The sequence below is a fragment of the Theropithecus gelada genome, chromosome 16, assembly GCF_003255815.1.
Source record: "Theropithecus gelada isolate Dixy chromosome 16, Tgel_1.0, whole genome shotgun sequence".
NCBI classification, from domain to species: domain Eukaryota; kingdom Metazoa; phylum Chordata; class Mammalia; order Primates; family Cercopithecidae; genus Theropithecus; species Theropithecus gelada.
In genome coordinates, this window is record NC_037684.1 from 31,556,854 (window position 1) to 31,563,493 (window position 6,640).

Below are 6,640 nucleotides of genomic sequence, written 5' to 3' on the forward strand. Positions count from 1 at the left end.
TTTGTTACATTTCAATTAAACTTTATTTACAAAAACAGGTACAGGACTGGGCTTCCAAAAAACGTAGCATGTATATAGACCTGCGGACTGATTGTGCAGGTGCCCAGGCAAGAATAGACCCGTTGCTTCAAATCCCAGGAAGCCCTTATGGAGGTCCTCTGCTATAAAAAAACAGGCATAATAATGTTCACACAATTAATAGGAATTCATCCTGGCCTCTGGGAAAGGTGATTGAAATGAATACAGAACCAGCTACGTAATTTATAGATTCTCTTGTTACAATTACATCTATATCTTAGCTTGAGCCATACGAAACTGCTGTCTTTCTAGGTTAAGGATAGTTGATCACTGGCAGTTCCATATGGTTCTGCCTAATGATTCCAGGTGGTAGACTCTGCTTTTTTCTAGAGCTCAACTTTTTCTAGCCTCTTTAATAGTTATAAGGTTTCTAGCATTTCTATCTTTTTCTTCCAGGAGAACTGAAGTTCCTTTGTGGTAGGGAACTATTCTCTTTCTTATGTCTACCGGGGCACCAACCCTGCAATGGGGCATACACTATGGACCCATAGACCCGTGGACTGAATGTGCAGGTGCCCAGGCAAGAAGAGACCCATTGCTTCAAATCCCAGAAAGCTCTTATGGAGGTCCTCTGCTACAAGAACAGGCATAAAAATGTTCACACAGTTAACAGGAATTCATCATGGCCTCTGGGAAAGGTGATTGAAATGAATGCAGAACCAGCTAAGTAATTTACGTAGTCTCTTTCTAAAAATTTTTAAAAATAATTTCAAGATAGCAACAGCAGAGCATTAGATCAAGCACAGGGCTCTTCTATCTCTGAAGTCCTGAGTAACTGCACAGGTCCCATGCCCACGAAATCAGCCCTATGAAGCTGGCCAATTCCAGATTTTGTCTCTATCATTGTCCATTAAAGTCTATGAATGAAGAGAGCCTCATAAATTAAAAGTAAGGTTCTTCTTCTGGATAACAACAGCAAATCAGAGGGGAATTAGAGACAAGAAGTTCTACAATCAAATCTTGCTTTTGCCAATTTCCAACTGAGTGACATTGGGAAAATGTGTCAAATTCTCAAAAGAAGCTTTCTTTTCTTATTTTGAGTGAGTGGCAAGAAATAAAATTACTTACTATAAAAAGCATTAGATATCTCAAGGGAAGTAAATTACTTTAGCAAAGACACCTCAAGCGGTTATTTTCGTGTGACTACGTAGCCCTCAAGACTATGTGGGATTAGCTAGAAATGCAGTAAACAGAATGCAATTGATTCTGTCTAGTAAGTTAGGAAGAGTGTTGAGTTTTCACATACACATGAGGGAAGGGCACAATGAGGAAAGAACTAAGCAGTAAGGCAAATGGCTGAAAGTTCATAGAGAGGAACAGTAACCGAAAATGTAGTGGTGTTGAAAATGACCAATAGGCTTTTTAATAATAAAGATCTGGCCAGGCGTGGTGGTTCACATCTGTAATCCCAGCACTTTGGGAGACCGAGGTGGGTGGATCACCTGAGGTCGGGAGTTTGAGACCAGCCTGGCCAATATGGGGAAACCCTGTCTCCACTAAAAATTCAAACATTAGCCAGGCGTGGTGGCACATGCCTGTAATTCCAGTTACTTGGGAGGCTGAGGCAGGAGAATCACTTGAACCTGGGAGGTGGAGGTTGCAGTGAGCAGAGATCGTACCACTGCACTCCAGCCTGGGCGACAAGAGTGAAACTCCATCTCTAACAATAATAATAATAATAATAAAGATTAAATTGTGCATTTTAGTTTGCTGTGATGTGCTGCAATAACTCTTCCTCCCCACATTTACCCAATGGCCCGAAACATCAAGAAGTTTTATTACTTACAAAATACTGTGGAAGTGGCAATTTTCAGAATAAAGCAGTTAAGATTGCATTGAAATAAGGACAACTGGTACAAAAAAGGTAGTAAAATTCAGAATGGAGATTGAGAATTTTTCAGGTGCCACATGTTGAGGATAAAAGTGATTAACATTGGAAGAACATCCAAAGATGTTGGAAAGGATACTGAGTTACTCACCACTTAGAAAACACTGTTCAAGACAATTTTACTTTATTATTAGAGAATAGGGACTGACATCTCGACCCCATTTCTAGAGGGATCTGGAGGAGATAACAGTAGACACTGCATCAATGTTTTAAAATTAAACAGATAAATTTATGCAAAATACCCAGCACAATAACTAATAAGGAGTAGGTGTTCTATAACTATAAGCTTTCTTCCCATTTTGGCTCATCACATATAGAGGAAAAATAAAGACAGAGATGAGATATGTACCTGAATCCAAATTGAAAGATTATTCTACTTCTCAATCACTTCCAACTTCCAAAGTCATTCAGCAATTAGGGAATGTTAATTATTGTTGTTCCCAGAGCCAGCACTCCCCCAAACTTGCTTCTGTGATAATACCTCACGAAAAGAGAAAGCACTTACCATTAAAATGGACACAGTCATGTAACAATTATTTGACAACTGGTTCCGGTTACAGTAATGGTAACTGAATGAATAAAACGTCAAGCTTATTGCATTGATTAAGATCCCTGTTATAGCAAAGACTGAGCTGGTGATATTCATTCCTAGACTACCTCCGACCTAGAAAGAAATGAAAATTAATTAAGCAATCCAACATCATCCTCAGATATATCTCTATTAATTACTTTACACTGCAGTCTATCTTTATCTTGATTATTTCAATAGTCTTCTAACTTGTCTCCTTATAGTGGTTTCAATTCTAATCTCTTGCCAAAACACAAATATGATCCCACGACTCCCCAGCTTAAATTCTTCAGATAATTCCTGTGAGCAGATGAGATAATCTCCAAATCATTTAGCAGGGTTTCAATGATTTTTTACACATTAGCTGGACAGTCCTATCTGTGTCCTTCCCTGCCATTCCTTGCTTCCGGTGCCTGATCTCTTATCATTGTTCTAAACACTGCTTGCCTCTCGTGCCTTTCTACCTTTTACATTATTTTTCTTAGTTGTGCATTCCCTTTCGTACCTTCTCTTCTCATGGGTAAAGGTAAGGAGGCTTTTTATGAGAATTAAAGTTACACAGGACAGTGTGAAGAGTGTAGTGTGGCTGCAGGTCCCTGCAGACACTAGGAAGTTGGGTTAGGCCAGATTTGGAAAACCCATGCTGATCATGCTCCACAGTTTGATATTTATCTTTTGAGCAAAGAAAACTCAAATATGGTGTTTAGCTAGAAAAACTCTTGTTGAGATCTTGGCTTTTCCATTTTGTTGGCTTTATGAAAGGCATATTGACATGAGAGTTACATTTTAAATTTGCTGCTTCTTATGTAATAACTTTATTGTGAATTTCTTTTTTTTTTTTTGAGACGGAGTCTTGCTCTGTCACCCAGGCTGGAGTGCAGTGGCCGGATCTCAGCTCACTGCAAGCTCCGCCTCCCGGGTTCATGCCATTCTCCTGGCTCAGCCTCCCGAGTCGCTGGGACTACAGGCACCCGCCACCTCGCCCGGCTAGTTTTTTGTAATTTTTAGTAGAGATGGGGTTTCACCGTGTTAGCCAGGATGGTCTCGATCTCCTGACCTCGTGATCCGCCCGTCTCGGCCTCCCAAAGTGCTGGGATTACAGGCTTGAGCCACCGCGCCCGGCCAGTGAATTTCTTATACTGAAAACTCAAAATCCTGTTTGGATACAGTTGAAATCTACTTTTTCTTTTTCTTTTTGAGACGGAGTTTTGCTCTGTCACCAGGCTGAAGTGCAGTGGCACGATCTCAGCTCACTGCAACCTCCATCTCCAGGATTCAAGCGATTCTCCTGCCTCAGCCTCCTGAGTAGCTGGGATTACAGGCATCCGCCACTACGACTGGCTAATTTTTTTTGTATTTGTAGTAGAGAAGGGGTTTCACCATGTTAGCCAGGCTGGTTTCAAACTTCTGACTTCAAATGATTCGCTCGCTTCAGCCTCCCAAAGTACTAGGATTACAGGCATGAGCCACCGTGCCTCGCCAGAATCTACATTTTAACCAATTGGTCAATAAACAATATGCCACACCAATACTTGGTGTGACTGTCATGGGCTGAATCCCAAGCTGCGGAGTTTTTTTTGAGTGATTCCACTTCATATTTGTTCTAAATAATTCTCTATATTTTTATAAAGTTCCCCTCATCAACTACCTTGACAAAATATCCATTATGTCAGTAATTCTATCACTAGCCTTATTGCAATTTTTGAAAGACAGATCCTGCTAAGTAAAATGCACAATCGCTCCTGATTTTTTAAAAGCAAACAAACAAAACCTGTTTTATACCCTGGCAGAATCCATTATTGATTAATCCTTTCCTTTTGATACCCCCCACAAAATATTACTCACCAGACCTTTTGTTGTTCTAATTCCTGCTGCAACTGATAAGGATCCTGAAATAATAAACTAGGAATGAGAGAAAAAAACGGAGATAAAAAGCTTTAAACAAGTTTTGGAAATCACAATTCAGTAAACTTTATTCCAAAGTAGATAGATATGTATAAATAGGTCAATTATCTTAGAAAGCAAGAGATTGCACATAATTTTCTCTTTTCCCATAAAGAACAGAGAAATTCTGCCAGATGAGTCCATTGGATAATTTATCAAGCCTTTCAAATAATAGCTAACTGGAATGGTATTAAAATTGTTTGAGGACACTGATAGATAAAGCTTCCAAATTCCTGATAAGAAGTAATTCTTATGTGGTATCAATATTGAATACAATAAACAAAAAAGGTACTAAAATAATTCTCATTGAAAATATGTTTAAAAGGTTATAAAATAAAATAGTAGCACATAAAATTTAGTTCCCAATTATTTGATAACTAGAATATACTACTTCATTTGAATCCATCAATGGGACAATTATTTTTCATTTAGCCAAAATAGCTAGTCAAGTTGGTTATAAGACTCTCTGCCTTATAATATTCCATTGTTAGAGCTTTCAATTTCCTTTACAAATTTGATCTCAGATGATTCAAAAATGATATCTTAATATAAAGAAACTGGACTAATAAAATAGCTCAATAAACTTCTTTAGTTTCCAAATACCCAGACGTAGAGATGATTCATGTTATCTAAATCACCATTGGAGAAAAAGAAAACAGTAGAGCAAATCATCCATCGTGTAACATAAAATACATCAGGAACATTTGGGATGATCCTTCAACTCTACAAAGATTTTTAATATTGAAATATTCTAATATATATAATAAATAAATTTAAGGAAAACATTACATGCTAATGGCTATTCACATTTACAGCGTTGATAGGATAGGGCGTTTAATACAATCCAACATTATTAGTGACTTAAACATTATTGGTAAAATATATATAATTATACTTTCTGTAACATGATAGGACATCTGTCTCAGTCTACAAGTCTTTATCAAGTTAAATGATAAAAAGTGGGACCATCTTATTAAAGTCAAAATCAAGATAAACATGTAGACTATTATGTATTACTATTTGGGATATATTAACCAAAATAGTTATATAAGAAAAATAGTTGAAACAAATGGCTGAAACTACTGTTATTTAGTATGAATAACATCTATTGCAAACATCTAAGAATATAAACTAGAAAGTACTGTAAACTATTTAAAAAATTCAGTAAAGCATCTTGGAAAAACATTGTATACAGAAATTACATATACATATTAGAAGTGTGTATGTATGTTTGTGTATGTGAAGATAGGACTGAACAAAAGGACTTCATTTACCACAGGAAAAAAATATGTATATAGTATCTCAGAGGAAAAAAACTTAACGAAGAATGTGAGTCGTAAATAGGAATAGAACTGAAGAGGCCAAGGATAATAGAAACTTACAGCTGGCTCTTGGTATTGGTACTTATACTGTCAAAGAGAGAATAGAGAAGCACTTTGCAGGTGATGTTTGGAAAAAAAGGTTGAAAGAATAATGGAAGGGAGCAGCAAAAAGTTTTTACCAATTTACTACATTTACCAATCTAGTTCAATGCCTACAAGAGTCTGAGTGATGTCTCAGTGGACAAACACAGCTCCTGCAGTTCTTGGTAATCTACTGAACACGTGTGGAAGGCTAAAACCATGTAAGCTGGTTTTCAATGCGATCTTGAAAAGAAAATGGGCACGAAAGCAGAAACCTAGATAGTTACATATATATGATTGTGATAATAGAGTCAATTTGAACCCTGATCCTGACCCAATTAGTTGTGATCTCGGGCAAGTTACTTAACATCCCTTCATCCATAAAATGAAGATAATGAGAAATCCTCCCTCAAAAGTTTGTGGTGATGGTATGATATAAAAAGTGCACATAAAAAGTACTTAGTAGAATGTCCAGATCATAGTAAGAGTTTAATAAAAAGGGCCGGGCGCGGTGGCTCAAGCCTGTAATCCCAGCACTTTGGGAGGCCGAGATGGGCGGATCACGAGGTCGGGAGATCGAGACCATCCTGGCTAACACGGTGAAACCCCGTCTCTACTAAAAAAATACAAAAAACTAGCCGGGTGTGGTGGCGGGCGCCTGTAGTCCCAGCTACTCGGGAGGCTGAGGCAGGAGAATGGCGTGAACCCGGAAGGCGGAGCTTGCAGTGAGCTGAGATCCGGCCACTGCACTCCAGCCTG